At 40.5% G+C, this 15,910-nt stretch overlaps 1 protein-coding gene across 1 annotated transcript in view; it reads right to left on the reverse strand.

The window, feature by feature from the left end:
* The window catches only part of gli3 (GLI family zinc finger 3), a 146,340-nt gene that overhangs the window by 49,407 nt on the left and 81,023 nt on the right, over window positions 1-15,910 (reverse strand). The window lies entirely within an intron of this gene.

Consider the following 15,910-nt stretch of genomic DNA (forward strand, 5'->3'; position numbering starts at 1 on the left):
TGTGCAACAGCGCTGGAAAATATCTATTTAAAACCACAGGACATAATTATTTCATTCAGTCTGTTTTTATTTAACATCTTGTTTGGTTATGCATGTCTTTATTTGATCACAGTTTATGTTTTTACTATTATTAACTGTTTTATGTTGTTCCATAATCACTGAAGCAAGTTTGTAATGTTTGTATACTGACAATGACATACTGTATAATGTAAACATTTCCAGATTCTAATTCTGTTCCTTGTTATTCGTTCATGTCTTAACGAGAGATCGAGTGATGTGTTTTCTTTTTTTCATGGCCTGTGCTGATTGTTTGGAATCCAGAGAAACCAATGACTGATAAGCTCCGCCAGTATTTTTGGTGTAATATGTAGTGTCAGTTTATATAATTTTACCCAAACTGTTGACTACAAATTCTTCCACAGCTCTTTTTTTTTGGTACAAACATTTAAGAGAGCTGTGTAGTCAAGTTTTGCGCAATTATGTCTTTGAATTAAAGTGATAATAATAAAGCTTTGTGCTGGAGATTTAAGGTCGATATCCTACACACTAAAAAGTTCTGATATTGTCCATCTCTTGACTACATAATAACAACTGCTTTGAATTGTGTGGGTTGGAAACTCTCCAAAGTTACGTGGTCAATAAGAAGTTACCCGCGGAGCGTTAATTCAGCGAAGTAGTAAAAGAGTGACAATAAAAAGACTCTAATTGAGATTCTGTTACAAACCAAAATACACGAAAAGGTCAATTCAGTCAACTCGAAACATCATTAACATTCCTCATAAATAACCAAGCTTTTCCTTCGTTTTCACATGGCCCTCGCTGTACAGTGAGGTAGTATCCAGGTCAGACAAATGAACTGCGAGTGTCTTTGTGCATGCGTCCGCGATTAAAGGCTACTCTCGCTCTTGCGTCTTAATCAGAGGGAGATGATAGACACTGACCTCAACCACTATACGTAGTTTAGATCTTCTAACTTGTACAAAACCTCACATGATAGGCCCAAACGTACTACAAAATCCAAGTTCTACTCAAGAAAATGACAACTTCGCAGTGGTCCGGTCTTACTTTTCTAACGTATTCCATCCTAATTATTCGCCAAGATGAGTTTACGAGCACTTTCCGCAACTTTGAGAAGCCAGAGTGGAGTTTTGCCATCACTTTAATGCTGGCATAAACAACCAGCATGCTAACAGTACACTTTCTGGTTCACGGAGGGTAAAATTGCAGACAGAAGACAGCTTTTTTTTTTACTTATTACATGAAAAAATCCAGTACAGCTCCTTAAAGCTGTAAGTACAAGTGGGCTATACTCTTATCTCAACCTTTTCAGAACGATCACTTTCTAAACTTGGAGAACAATCATCAGAAACTTCTTAGGATCCCGGTTAGGACTGAACTAATTCCCCTCCCCTTTTTATAATTGGCTTGGAAACTTCATAATGATGGCCTTAACCACAAAGGCCTTCCCTGGAGGACGTGTAGAAATCCACATATCAGCCAGACATTAGCAGTGGAGAGATTAGACTGAATTAGCCCCTGCACTTCTCTGTAACTGCCCCAGCGGACCGGTCTGCTGTGACAAAAGAACCCCAGGAGGAGAGAAGGATGAAGGGAGAGGAAATGGTGAGCTGTAGGAGAGCGGGAAAGAAAGATGGCGGTTTGTCTGGACGTGACCTTGAGCTAGGCCAGGGGAGTGGAGCCGGCCCAATTATGACCTCCGCCTGTCCCTTGGTCTCCTACCACTCCACACTGGTTTAATGAAAGAGCTGAGGCCCGGCCAGTAATGAGCGCCAAGCGGAGGAAACAGACCTACGTTTAAAAAAAAAAGAAAGGGTGAAAAGAAGTTTGGTAATTAGCCCAAAGGGGTTAAGGGACAATTCCAGGGTTTAAGCATGTTTAAGGGTGTGACAGCATGTCGCGGTGATGTAGCATGGGAGGAGAGTAGTAGTATCCGTCTCAAAGGAAGAGGAATCTACAACAAATTTAAAGTTGGTACAGGCAACCCAAACCTAGGAGAGATTTAAGGGAAGAGATCCGCACTACAGTTCTTTGATGCTCACAAATTTTGATTTCAATGACACCACAATGTGACGTTTCGGGTCAAGTCCTTCTTCATACTTGAAGAATGAAATCTGGGAGCTTCAAAGAACTGCAGTGCGGATCTCTTTCTTCTTTTGCAGTTTTTGTTTTTGGACCCAGCACACAGTTGCAATTTTTGTTGGATGTGCATGTCTCTATCTACCAGACTTAAAGGAAACCACGGAGGACTTAGCCAGTTCAAATCTTTCTCACAACATAACAGCAGTTGTCTTTTTTGGAATCCTACCACAAAATTTAAAGGTCCATTATGAAACCTTACAGAGGGAGGGTCTGGCACCTGCTTTTCTATTGTTTTATCTAAAATGTTTCACAGTATGACTTGTATTCGTGAGTAGGGCTGGGTATCATTAAGAAGTTGCCAATACAATACGTAGGCTGCGATACGATATATGCCTCGATACGGTGAACTTTCTATACGATATGATATAGTTCAAATCGATTCAAAAAATAATGGCTAAATCATGGCTGTGATCCTAAAAGTCTCTGTTAAACCACCTTTTATGCAAAGTGAATATGAAACATGCCCATTTTAATCATCAAAACAGTGAAAATATCAAATGTGTTGCAAAAACTGAGTTTCCTTAATCTAAACAAGCAAAAAAACTGTAGCGGTGTAACAAAATAATTTAGTAAAATGTAACAAAACTTTTTCTAGGCAATATAATAATAATAATAAAAACAATAAAAATTTAAATAAAAACGGCATCAGCACATTAAATGATAATGGTATATTGATATTTCGATCACTTTTGCACACCCCTATTCTTGAGTGGCATCATCGCTCCACAGATCTGACTAACTTGGCCTGTTGGTGTCACCTGCTTGTTTCCACGGTGATAACAAAGTTTAATGTCATACTATGGAACATTCCAGGCAAAGAAATAATATAACCATAGAGACAAGCAGGTGGGAGACCCTCTACCAGAAAACGTAAATGCACTGCACATGGCCATACTTTTTTGAGAGATGTTCTAGCCTCTTTGCCAGCTTTGCCAACTCCAGTCAATGTACTGTGGCTGGTTATATCTGGAGGGGCATCTGGTTTACATCACACAGCCTGCCAAATCCCAATAGCTACTGGTTTCCTGACAAAAGTTGACTAGAAAGTGAAGAATGGCCAGTTGGCACTCCATCAAAGTACATACAACTTTGAAAACAAATTGCTAAACCAATTCCTGAAGATTAAAATCACCATCTTGTAAATTTTCGTCTGGTAGCATTAATCACATTGACATGAATCAAAGTGCGGGAGTGGACAGGAAAGGACGGGACAGATTTACATGAGTACTGTTGCTACGTAAACCCGACCTTGAGTTCAAAGGTTAAAAGGTCGCGAGAAGACGATACATCCTGCTCCTCTCTCTGACATACGACTTTGAGCACGTCCCTTCGTGAGAAAGTTGGCCCTCCTCCCGATCAGACAGGCCGTGGTGAGGGCACTGGAAACAGGTGTGTGAGTGTGGGTCAGGTGCCCGTATTGCCAGCATTACAAGGCTCATTTACACACAGCACAACACAGCTGCATAGTCTCCCTTTGAAGGCACGCGGCAGCCCGGGCATCTCAAACACGTACACAGTGTTGCATAAACGCCACTGAAAGAAGGCTTTGTCACTGATGATGATGAGAGATAACAATGGCATGTGTGAAGTATCCTGGTATCTTAGTAATGGCTAAAAATAATAACACAGTTTTCTTGGCGCCATCACCATTCATGCAAACATGAATGGGAGACTAAAGCAATCTGTTTTGTTTTTTTTCTGAAAATACTTCATCATACTTTATTGCAATTGGCTCTATTCACGCTTACGTCACAAACCAGCAAGACATTTATAAATGCAATGACAACTTCCGGCGGGCTCTGTTCATGGTAGTAAGTCTTACAAAATTTAGAAAAATGAGAAAATGGCCCAGTTTTCTTCATCTCCATTTCACTGTAGTGTTCTGTTATGTTCGACTAATCAACAATTACAACCATACCTCAGTTTTCATCATTTCCTCACTGACACACAACTCCAAGCACACTGGGTACATGCGATTAGAAGAGATGAGGCGCCAAATTCAAGATGATTCCAAACAGCACATGCGTATGAAGTCTTTATTTTACAACTCATGATATTTACTTCAATCACAGTCACACACGGTCAGCGAGCCCAGTGTTGGTAACTACACCGGAAGTTGTCATTGCATGTTTCCAAACGTCTTCCTGGTTTGTGACGTAATTGTGAATAGAGCCTATCCCCCTGTCACTCACTCACTACATTGCTGAGGATGACCAATAAGAGATATGTGTAGGGAAAAGGTTTTTTTTGTTTGAGGATAAACTGCATTCAAGAAAATGTGAATCACAATAAGCGATTTCACCAAAATTGCATATTGTCACAGAAATGAGCAATGTATCACTGTATCACTGGCAATGTAAAGGAACATTTTCCGGTTAGGTTCTCAAGATCTAGACCTGATCTGAAGATGGGCCCACATGTGCTGTATGGAAGAATGGATTAAATGTTGAAGATACAGTTCTGTAGCCAGGCTTGTGCCACCTAGTGCCCCCTCAATTTTATTTGTCTCCAGCGACTAGGTCAGGAATCAGAATACACTAGATGGTTTTGTGCGAGTCCGGCCACCAGCCAATCAGTGAAGAGCCATACATTCTGTGTTGGCAACGATTCCCAAGATCGAGGATTTAAAGAGAATGTTTGGTGAATTTTATCAAGGGGAAAGACGTTATTGCCCTTCTTCCTACGGGATTTGGGAAAAGCTTAATATACCAGTTAGCCCATGCATTACAAACGTCACGTTCTAATGCTGCGAGGTCAGACGGTTTCCCTGAAGTGCAATCAGGTGATGAATCAGGCTAAAATTTCCCTACAAGGACACTAAACGATACCACAAATTTCTAGTCTTCCTTTTGGTAAACTATTTTGATAGCCACAGGTGCCATGGGGGTGACTAAAAAAGACATGGCTAAGGGAGATGTGTTCTAATAACAAGCCTAGAATCAAATGTGGAATGGTCATGGTTAGTGGGTAAATGTCTCTGAGCTACCTTCCACCTTCAGACTGTGTATTATAAACCAATGCATTTTTCGATTTTTAGTGGGTGCTGTAGCCACAACTGTCTTGCAAATACACAACTAGCATTTAAAATGGCTACCTTCAAATACTAAATCATTCAAACTTTCATGTTAGTTTTGAAATATCAAAAGAACAGGCCGTCAAAATTTTATCACACAAATTTGGAGGCTTGTCCAAGAAGACACTGATTTCAAAACATTTAATCAACCTGGAAGTGCTTTGTGACAATTCTGACATTTAAATGCCAAAATAAAAGTCTCAGGAGGAAAGTTAGACAGTTTTTCATGAAAAAGTAAGCTCACGGTTACTATTGACTGAGCTGTCGCCTCCTTAAGACACTGTACATTATAAACCAATGCATTTTTACATTTTTGGTAGGTGCTGTAGACACTTTTATCTGCCAAATACACAACTATCATTTAAACTAACTACCTCCAAAGGCTAATGCTGGTTTCATGCCACCCTAAACAAAATCGAAAGAACAGGTGGTTAAACTCTTGTCACACAAATTTGGACGGAGAATTCGCTGCCTTCAAAACATTTAGTAAACCTGGAATAGCTTTGTGACAATTCTGACATTTAAATTACGAAATCAAAGTCTCGGGAGGAAAGTTGGAGAGTTGATCATGATGTCTTTTCCTCATCTGGCCCACAGCATGCGTGCCTGAGAAGAACCAGGCCCTCTCGCTGGCTGCCTCCTCACTGATTAACCCTGTCATGCTCTGGATGCTTCTCCCGGCACCAGCCCTGGCTAGGTGCCTCCTCTTGGCTTGTTTTTCCAATTAAGGAGCTGGATTGTGGTGGATGCCAAGGAAAAGAATGGAAAGGTGAATGGAAAGACGGTGAAAATGAAATAACGCATGCCTCTGGACATATTATTAGATATGCCAGATTTAATGCAATCAGAGAAAAGTCACATTTGGTTGCTGTATTTGGATTACCTAGACAAGTTCAAACCAAGGAGGAAAGGAGGATAAATAAAAGCATGATTTTTGAAAGGTTTTATGCTGGCTAATGACATTTTAACTCTCCAGAAAGTGATCCTCTGTGTTTTTAAAGCTCATCCACGCTCACATAACTGAGAATTTCATGCATTTACTCCTCTTAGTATAAAATTAGACTTGCGCCAATCTGGTTTCAATTTTCTTTCTGAAAACGCCACATCCCATTTGGACAAACAGAAAGCTAAGATGGTTTGATTTCTCACGACAGGGAAACCAAATTGAGACTTACAATAGAACCTCACTCTGAAATATTGCTGTCATATTCCAAAAACTTCAAACTGTATTACAATAGTAGGCAAACAACTTGATACTGGATGCTAATTTCGTGGCCACAATGATATTAAAAACACATTTTTTACACGATTGAATGCAGTTTTCAAGATCAAGAGTAGTTTCTTTAATATGACCGAAATACTGACCGAAATACTTCTTCCCACTCCATTTCAATCTTCATTTGTATGAGTCAAGTTTAGCCTCAAATAGTACAGATTGGATTCATCTCTGTACCACTTGCTGTTTGTTCTGCTCAAAATAAAGATGAGTACCTTGTGGCCATGTGGTTGGAATGATTCGATGTACAGTAGATCAAGACATTCGTAAACTACACAGGACAGGTCCAATGCTGTTATGTTTTTTTCTCTTCTTTTTTGTGTCAATATTGATTAAATTTAATCCCAATACTAGTTATAGCACTGACTAGACTCTAGAAATCATTTTTTGACAACCCTGCACAGCAAAAAAGCTTAAGATATAAACACATAAATCTATCAGAAAATTACAGTGAAATTATCTTGCTGCATGGACAGATAATTTTACTTGACAAGTTATCTTAAAATAAATTAACTCTGGACTAGAATTAAGCAGTTTCAGAACTATGGCTGTGCAAAAATACTGAAATATATTGTATTGTTTAATTTGATGAAACAGTATCGATATCGTGGGCGGCTGTATTGATATATCGCCAAGAGTATTTTTAGGTGTATTTTACTAAATTTATTTGTGTTGACATTTTCACTGTTTTGAGTAAAATGGGTATTTTTCATATTAACTTGGTACAAACTTAGTGAACTTTTAGTATCCCAGCCATGATTTAGCCTTTGCTTTTCACTAAACTGTACTGAATCGATTTGAAATATAAAGAATCACACCGAATCGAAAGTGCACTGTATCGAAAAACATATCGTATCGTGGCCCATGTATCGAGGTATGTATCGTATCTGCAACTTCTTGATGATACCCAGCCCTACTCAAAACTAGTAAGTAGATAATAAATCTGAAAACAAGATGAATAACCTGATAAAAGTTTTGAAATCTTGGCCAGATGAGAGAAATTTGCAGTGTACTCTGAAACATAAATACATTTCTAAATATGTAAAGAAAGCTACATTAGACCAAAGCAGATTTCTAGTGTTTGCTTTAGCGTTTGACCCGCCAGCACAGGTGTATCTCATCATGTTGCCCATGCGTGTGCAACAGTGGTAGGGAGGAGCGGGTATGAAGTGTGGGCAGCAGATTGAGGCAGCAGGGGAGCGGAGAGGAGGGGAGGAGGACGAGGGGAGGAAGGGGGGCGACCAGGTGCGAGGGGGTGTGAGGAGGACAACCCGGAGATGGATGCTCTAGAGGCCGGGAGCGGGAGACGGGTGATCCTCCGCAGTGTCTCCAGCGATGGTCCCAACATCTGCCGGAGCGCATGAATCACCGTGACGGAGGGAAGCGTGCGGAGAGTGAGAACGTGGATGGTACTGTAAAGGAGCGTGTACAGTAAAAGCAATGTCTGTAAGTTACAACGGATTCAGTTTAAAGGTGCATTGTGTAACTTTTCTGGTAGAGGGTCCGTTAAATACTTTTCTTAGTGGAAATGTTATTGCTTTGTCTGGAATGTTTCATAGTATGGTATTAAAACTTTCTATCTTCATGATGACCAAATCATACCAAGTTACAGGTCAGATCTCTGGAGAGGCAACCCCGCTCACAGTCAGAATATAGAGCTATAAAGCCACCTGTCATGGACTAAATGTAAGTTAGAGCTGTTTAATGTCATATTGTGGAACATTCCAGGCAGAGCAATGACATATCCATAGAAATAAGAAGGTAACGGATCCTCCACCAAAAAGTTACACAGTGTATCTTTAACTGACAAAAGCGGCACTAGCATTAGGCAACAGTAGGTGGCTGCTTGCGGCCCCCAAACTTGGAAGGGCCCCCATCCAATTGCCCTCAGTGCCACTGATTTGATTTGAATTTCTCTCACTATAATATTAAGAGAGTAGTAGTAGTCCTTTAAGTAGAGTAGTTTACTCTACTACTCTACTCTAAAAAAAAAAAAAAAATAGTATCTGATTGTCAAATCTATTTTAACTGTCAAAACATTCCCCCTTTTCATGTAAGAATGGACGAGTCAGCTTGACCCTGATTTGAACGTAATCATAACATAATCCTAATCTTACATGTAATGGATGTAAACCAAAATGTTAATTGTACTAGCAAAAACATTCGTAGGTGACCTAACGAATAAGACAAGTTTCCAATCCACTCTAATTAAAATAAAGGTGTGCATGTCTTAAGAACAATGGGGAAAATCAGACAATAAATAAAAAAAAAAGTTTGCTCCATCACTGCTAACACATAATATATTTAGATCGCCCTATAACCTTTAATTTTTTAAAATGTTATATTCAGCGAAAACAACGCATTCCGTTTGATCTCCGTGCTAAGTCACTACCCCCTTCAGAGCACTAACATATTATAATCTGCGTGAATTCCACTAAAGAAACTACTGCACATTATATCAGGTTTTTGAAGTTGTAATGTATACTTTTGTATCATGCTTTTGTATATTTATGGAACATTGTGAGGAAGAATAGATGACGTAGACATATAAAAAGTCTTCAGACACCAAGCTCAAAAAGTCCATTTAGAATAATAATTGAGCACTTCTGAATTTTTTTTTATTTAATAAGGCTTGTGGTATTTTAGTGTCTAACCTGCTCACTGTAAAAACATGTAACCTGAAACCTCCAACACCTAGTCCTAAACTTTAAAGGTGCACGAATGTTTCAAGTGAGGTCCATGGAGATGTTATTTCTTTGCCTGGAATGTTTCACAGTATGGCTTTAAATACATCTATCGTTCATTCACTTGCTCAAACATGCGTACCAACATGAATTCTTACTGTCAGTTGTCAAAATCGACTTCCTACCGTGTACAGTAGTTTTAGAGAATTGCATGCTGATTGTGTTGTGATAGCGCTGTGAATAGGGAGAGACGGGAAGAACGACAAAAACTAAAGTAAAATTGAGCATGTTAATATGTTATTTTTGGCGGCTATTACATCAAAACAATAAAAAGGTAGCAAGGTGATCTAAATATGTTGTGTTAGCAGTTAATATCCCATAGAAGTGTAACATCCTCTCTTTAATCTAAAGTTATATTTCACAATACTCAAATAAAGATTAATACTCTGAATTCAAGTCAGTTCAACTCTCCAGATACATGTTTTGTAGTGTGTCTTACAGCGACTTAGTAACACCTGATTTCAGATTTACATCAAAGCCACACCACAGGGATTGTAAGCTCCTCCAGTCAAGAAAGAGAGAATGAGAGAGAAAAAACAACTTTCCCTCCTCTTTTCCTTGGCCTCGTGGGTTTACAAGTCCCAATAACCCTCAAAGAAGACACGCCGCGAAAGGGGCACGGGAGAAGATCCAGCGCCCCACATCTGGAACTCATTTCCCCTCACGTGGCCTCGCTTAAACCAGCCAGCTTCCATAATGTTTACCCTACTGCTCAGTGGATTCAAAACTATCATCTCATTTCAAAATATGCACTTTCAAAAGTCTGACAAAATGCAAAGTTAACTTGAATCTTCATTTGGAACAAGGTTAAGTCAACACTAATGATTTTTTTACACTTTGTGGCAGAGGTTGATGACTTAATTTAGACGAGAAGGTATCATTGTGGTGCGAGTTTACGGCCGGTTTCTACTGACACAGCCCTTTAATAAAACAGTAGCAACGTCTAGCAAAATACTGTGGCTAAAAGCAAAGAGCATGAAAAACAAATATTTGAAGCAATGTAAATCAGCTCACCAGCTACTGGTTAACCACTCCAACGAAAAAATCTAATTATATTCTATTATAGTCATTGCCTAAGCTGCAATGTCAAAAATCTACTTCAACCCTAAACTTAAACTTGAAATGTGTTCTAAATAATGCAAATTTAAGTCACATTTATTAAGTAAGTTTTTTTCATGACATCACTTCTAAAATTGGTTACTATGCCCGCAATTGCACAAAAGTTTCTAAAGGGTGCACTATGAAGGTCCGTCAAGATTCCAGCTGGAAACGTATGTATCTTTATGGAGACAAGCAGGTGACACCATCAGTTACCACGTTAAAAGTCAGGGCTGGGGTGAGGCAAGTAAACAGTGACAGTAAAAATGCATGTGTTTAAGGTATTTTTTTAGCAGCTAAACTACTGTAATTGTATAAATGTAACATGTATAACATTAATACGATACAGGGAAAGACTGCATAGTGCAACTTTAAAGGGACAGTCCAAAATTTTGGACATAGGGCCTCATTTCCAAGTGAGCCAGAGTGCTGGAGACGTGTGGAGACACTTTTTTAAATATTCCATCCAGTCCTTGTATTTGCAGAGGTCACTGGTGCTAGGCTAGTGCATGTCAATGGCCATAGTTATCCTCCCACTAAAAACAGTCTTACCCACTCCACAAAACACCCGAAGCAAATCTATTATTACACCAGACTGTCCGTGTAAATGTCTGTGTCGATAGAATAATGTTTGAAATAAATCTAACCTTGCATCACATGAATCATTACATGTTTAGGGACTATTTTCTCATATATCAGTCCGCGACTGCCAAGCTTTCTATCAGAAACTCGCTGCTGCTGCTCAGACACAAACCCGTCAAACGCAAGGTTGGTTTTACTTCTAAAATCATTCTATCAACACAGACATTCACATTGATGGTCTGGCATTATAATTGTTTTGCTTTGGGTGCTTGTTACTTGAGTAGTATTTCCAAAAGATACATATTATAAACTTGAATGAGTACTTTTTACTTCAAAATAAAGTAATGTGTTAAGTAGCAGTAGCCTTATGCCAGCACTCCTCTCCCACTTTAGATCAGTGCATAACCTCACATACACTCCTGAATATGACTTCCATGTCTTGCCATAAAGTTGAGAATATGCTGGTTGTATAAATCTAATGAAATCCAGGACCCTTTTGTTGACTTTGCGTTTGTGGTCACAAGGTGCTGATTGAGCTGGGAACTGCAGCCTGTCAGGTGTCCAAACCGCATTCTCTCTCCTCTAAACCGTCAACAACCCCCCCACCCCAGCACCTCACCATCTCACCACCTCACCACCTTCCACTCCTGACCCGACCAGAGAGAGGAGAGGAGACTAGAGAGAGAGAAAGGGGGGGGTCTAACCGAAGAGGGGGGCTCCTGACAGCGGAAACACAGGCGCTTTAAAGCTCCCCCAGATCAAAGGCCACAGGAACAGAGCCGGAGACCCGAGCAGCAGACGGGAGCCCTGAGACGAGGAAGAGACAGACACAGTGCAGGGAGATGGAGATGCGCTTTGACACGCTTCATCAGGGAATAAAAGGAGTACCAAACACTGCCGAGCAAGGACAGTAGGAGAGGGGAGAATTTGAGAGAAAATTACAAGATAAACTGAGTGGGACCAAAAACAGGAAACAAGACTTGGTATGTTTCGTGGTGAGGTACATGCCAAAAAGGTTTTGTCATCTGTTTCTGTTAGTCCAGTCATAACTACTATGTAAATTAGACATGTTTTGGCCCTTGTTTACATTATGGTTGCTAAGTAATAGTTATAGAATTACCTCTAAGTATGTCATATCTGTAGTCCGTGTCAGAGCAGGAAGCAAAATGATGATCTTCACCCAAATTAAAAACTTTAAAAAGCAAGATTTTGTAATGATGCTGAATATGTTTTGGTAAAATCAATAGTCTAGCCTGTTACAAGCACTTTAATATAAATAAATAAAAATATCTGGTAAATGCATTTAAAAGTGCACTATGTCTTTTTCTGGTGCAGGGTTCACCACCTGCTTGTCTCCATGGAGATGCTACTGTTTTGCCTGAAATGTGCCACAGTATTAGATTACATTTATTTGGAGACAAGCAGGTGATGCCACCAAGGAACATAAGTTACAAGTCAGTTCTGTGGAGAGATATTTTTAGCAATGACTTGTAATTGAATAAATACAAGATATGTTTAATTCAATATGATGGAGCACTCCAGGAAAAGAAACAAGCAGGTGACAAACCATTCACCAGAAAAGTTACCTAGTACATCTTTCCGTTAGTTGCGTTACTATTTCATTTTATCTTTTGTCTTTTTTAGTTTAGCTTGAGATGACTATGGCTGTGTTGTGGCATGTTTTCTTCACACAAACAGCCACACATCTGACTGAAGTGGGCGTTCTGGATGGATGAAGTGTGTTGCTCAAGAACAGTAAGCACACACTAAGTTCTTTCCATGGTTTATAATGGTTATTCTTCTGGTTGGTGGGCAAACACACAACCCACTGCAACCATTATATGAATAAAAATAAGACTGGGATTTTGTTGCCAGTCAGTAATCACTTCAAAGTTTTGTACTTATTAGAATTCCACATTAGACTGTTCTACTTTTTTTCTTACTGTGGTATAGTATTGCCCATGTAATCCGAATTTCCTCTTTCAGCAGACTGCCTGTTAAGCCTTTTTTGTGGCTGGGCAGAGGCAACCATTAGCCTGGCAGCGCGGGAGGAATGTTGCCAGGCCTCCGGGACAAGAATGCCCCCCTGGCGCTCCGAGGGCACAGTGTGACCCCTGGACATCAAAGGCCGAGGCGGGTCAGGCGGAGGGAGGGGCTATTCATGGGCACGGCGGGCAGGATTCCCCCTCCGCGGGAGCCCTCTGGAGGCGTGCCAGACATTCCCCAAGAACTCCACCTCCCGTGTTTTAGTCACACTCATATTTTACAGTGGCTTTTGTTACAGGGCATTTCTGTATTTTTATATCATAAAACTGTGAGATCTTCATGACATGAAAGTGTTAGTTCAGCCAGTGGAATTGTATTTCTGAAAGATTATTAAAATAGTCCCAGAGTGCTGAATGCAGTTCAGCGCTCTGGGATGCATCTCCATGATCTTCTCACTAGTCTTGGTCAGGACTTTCTTAGCTGGAGGATTTGATCTATGATGCATGCGCTGGGTAGCCAGGCTGGCGCCACCTAGGGCCTCCACTCAATTTCACTTCTCTCCAGCAACTAGGTCAGAAATCAGAATACACTAGATGGTTCGCAAAAACTCCGGAAGTGCAAGTTCGGGCACCAGCCAATCAGCGAAGAGTCATATATTCAGTGTTGTCAACGATTTCCGAGATCAAAGATTTTAAACCAGAATAAAGAGAATGTTTGGTGAAGGCTACGAGGTCAGACGGTTTGTACGAAGTGAAGCGAAGTAAAACCTGATGAATCAGGCTATGTGCTGGGTTGCTGGGGGAGGAAACCCACCCAGACACAGAGAAACTCTGCCTGGGCAATCCAGGAATCAAACCCAGAACCTTCTTGCTGTGAGGCATGAGTGCTAGCCAGATGTTTGCATGTCCTTTAAGTAATTTTAAAGATCTAGAAATTAGATACTAATCAGATTTGGGTGATCTTGTAACCACAGTCAGTCACAGCCAGGTACGTGCAAGAGAAATACATGAGAGTAGTGACATAGGGTTTAGAAAAAAACGTGATTGTTATTATCGATTTATTTTGTTTATCCAAATGTCTATCCAATAAAAGGTTCTAACGGCATTCAGAATTTTTTTTTTTTTTATAGAAGGAAAGGTGTATAGGAAAAATAACAAGTCAGGGAATAAAACCTGAAAACCTTCTTATTGTGAGACAGGTCAGCTAACTACTAATCCATCAACCACAACTACTCACGTTTCCAACTGCGCAACTGGTTTAGCAACAAACAGACCTACTCAAAATGTACAATACTCAACAAAGATTCTCATAGGAAAATCTACAGTATTTGTGCAGCACCAAACTACTTCCCTGTCTCTGATCTGATACCAAACGTTTATCATTCTATGTCAGTGAGTGTGGCCAGTGAATGTCAAAACAATCAGGTGTCAAGGGTCATGAACTTACCCGTAAAGCGTCGTAACACAAATATTCTTCTCACAGCGATACTTCAAACACGGAAGAATTATCAGAACACAAATCGGCATGGAGGTTTGACAATGCACAAGGCCTTTTTCAAAAGTTTATGTTGGCACCACGCAGCAGCAGCAGGGGGGAGGTGGGGCTGGCTGCTTCCAGTCTGTTTTCAAAACCCTTTTTCCACACTGCAATCAAATGTAATTTTAGCCGCAGAGATAAGCGCGTCTACTGAAATGTGTCATTAGCGCGAATAGCAACAAAATTAAACATGAAAGTAAATTGCACAAAATGAGCTGTTATTTCAGGAAGAAAAGAAAAAAATCTTTGTTCCTTTTTTTTCATTTTTTGCTTGATTTTAACAACAGAGTGGTTTACATAAAACGTTGTACCTTTATCGCACAAATAAAGCTCTTGATTGTTATTTTTTCAAAGTCGGAAACAACTCAAAAGCTGCTTTGCGTCAGTTGGCTGCGAGTTCCTCTGGCATGCCCCGGGCTATGGAGCAGACAGGAGGGGGACTCTTGGGTGTCGAAGAGTTAAACTTATAAAAACATAGAGGGAGCAGCATCCATCCGCCTCCCCTCTTCTGTGTGTCTCCGCGGCCCCTTTACCAGCACAGCTCAGCCCGACGCCCGCAGCTAGACCCGGGCAGAGGTTCCACAACCTGATGCCCCCGCTCCAAAGACGGCTGGTAATGAGCGGGTGCCCTCTCAGGTGAGGGGAGGGCTCCGTGTGGCCTTAGGGCGGGGAGCATCACACAGCGCGGGCGAAATGAGCTAGCGGTGAGCCGGTGTGCGAATCACAAACAATACAGAGACACGCGGCTGGAGATGGGTAATCCTTCAGAAGCCAGTACAAAGAGGGAAGGGCAGGGACGCATGAGGAGGCATCAGGTACAAGAGACACATGTGCAGTGGAAATCTACCCCTTCTGAGCAGAATCAATCAAGGTTTTCTTATAGTAGTGGAGTGGTCCCAACCTTTTCAGACTCAAGTACACACTAAAATGTATCTAATACTCTTAGTATACCCAAACCCTGGTATTAGGCAAATACATGTCTTTACTATAGCAGTATGTTTTCAGTTATTTTTCTTGTTTTAAAGGAACTGTATGTAGCCTGTGCACTTAACATTTAATAAAAGGTATCACAACTGAACCTGGTTTGTGAGTGCCTTAACCTACCTACCTAAATACATGACCCTGATCATTCCTAAAGTCTGCACAGCTTTGGGGTGCTCCTCATTTCAGTTCTCTGCAGCAAGTGACTGGAACTACCTTCAACAGACTTGAAAACTTAGTTTGTTTTTACCTCTGTTGACTTCTCAAAACGCCATCCAGAGTATTTTACAGGATCACTGCATATGCTTTTAACACTTTTATATCTTTAATCTGCAAATGTTTCACTGTCTCACATCTTTATTCACTACTTCATGTGATGACTGATGTGTGAGTGTTCTATTTGTGCTGTTTTTACTTGCTTCTTGGCCACGTCTTTGTGACAAATGAGAAGATGTTCTCATTTGACTCACCTGC

Source organism: Boleophthalmus pectinirostris, unplaced genomic scaffold (assembly GCF_026225935.1).
Source record: "Boleophthalmus pectinirostris isolate CB_2022bp ecotype Guang Dong unplaced genomic scaffold, ASM2622593v1 HiC_scaffold_15, whole genome shotgun sequence".
Lineage (NCBI taxonomy): Eukaryota > Metazoa > Chordata > Actinopteri > Gobiiformes > Gobiidae > Boleophthalmus > Boleophthalmus pectinirostris.